Below are 1,439 nucleotides of genomic sequence, written 5' to 3'. Positions count from 1 at the left end.
ACCGAGGCGATAACTTCTGACCGAGACTTCTGGAAATATGCTGTGCGTGAGAAGACCAGGCAAGCCAAGTGAGACCTAAATCTAAGGCCTCAGCCAGTCCACTTATGCGTACCTTCCTTCATTGGACACAAAACTCCACTTCCGAAGACCTGTTGAGGCAAGTGAAATCGAAATCGAAATAAATTCGACAACTGGCACCCATGCCAACGTTGTCTCCTTCATTGGACACAAAACTCAGCTTGTGAAGACTTGTTGAAGTAAGCGAAAGCGAAATCGTCATGGCACCTGTGCCAGATGGCATGTGTAAAGACATTTGAGCGAGATCGTTGCCAGTGCCGCTGAACTGGCTCCTGTGTGGGTGGCACGTAAAATGCACCATTTTGAGCGTGGCCGTTGCCAGTACCGCCCGACTGGCCTTCGTGCCGGTGGCACGTAAAAGCACCCACTACACTCTCAGAGTGGTTGGCGTTAAGAAGGGCATCCAGGTGTAGAAACTCTGCCAAATCAGATTGGAACCTGGTGTAGCCATCTGGTTTCACAAATCCTCAGTCAAATTGTCCAACCCATGCCAGCATGGAAAGCGGACGTTAAACGACGATGTGATATATATGTATGTATGTATGTATAGAGCATTAGGTGTGATGTACAGAATTGAATATTGAGAAAAAAAGTCATCAGAATTTTGGAAAAAAAAAATCCTTTTATTTCTTCATTATTATTAGCGCTTTCATTCCTCTCTAGAACTTGTCAAGTACAATTTTGTGAATGTACAAACAGCTTGTTCATTTATATAAAACAGATATATATGCATAATATGTGATGGTGTATTGTTTAGTGGCTTGGGTATTGCACTCATGATCATAAGATTGTGGTTTCAATTCCTGGAGTGGAAGATGCATTGTGTTCTTGAGAAAAATGCTTCCGATTATCTTGTTTCTGTCCACTCAGCTTGCAGAAATGAGCAATCCTGCAATGAACAGGCATCCTATCCAGAACAGAATAGAGCCTATGGCTCAAGAATGACTTTTGAACTCTGTCTTTGTTCTACATGTATTATATATTATATGAGATAGCATAGCCAGAGTCAAATGACTGAAACAAGAATAATATATATATGCAAGTGTATATACATATGCATAGGTATACGTGGAAAAATGTGTGTATTTATGTGTATGTATGTATGTATGTATATGTGTGTGTATATATGTATATGGGTATGTGTATGTATATGTATGTGTGTATGTATGTATATGTGTGTATGTACTTATATGTAGATATGTATATATATATATATGTGTGTGTGTGTGTGTGTATGTGTGTGGGTAATGTTTTGTATGTGTGTGTATATATATGTGTATAGATATATATGTATGTAGGTATGTGGGTGTGTATGTATATACATATGTATGTATATGTATGTGTATATATATATATGTATG

The 1,439-nt window shown here is 38.8% G+C and overlaps 1 protein-coding gene across 1 annotated transcript in view; it reads right to left on the bottom strand.

Moving 5' to 3' along the window:
• Window positions 1-1,439, bottom strand: part of LOC106876489 (tRNA (guanine(6)-N2)-methyltransferase THUMP3) — a 1,024,452-nt gene that overhangs the window by 23,146 nt on the left and 999,867 nt on the right. The gene's annotated exons all lie outside the window — the stretch shown is intronic.

The sequence above is a fragment of the Octopus bimaculoides genome, chromosome 9 (genome assembly GCF_001194135.2).
Source record: "Octopus bimaculoides isolate UCB-OBI-ISO-001 chromosome 9, ASM119413v2, whole genome shotgun sequence".
In the NCBI taxonomy this organism is placed as follows: Eukaryota; Metazoa; Mollusca; class Cephalopoda; order Octopoda; family Octopodidae; genus Octopus; species Octopus bimaculoides.
Note: the sequence above shows the minus strand (reverse complement) of the source record. Positions and strands in the feature narration are given on the sequence as shown.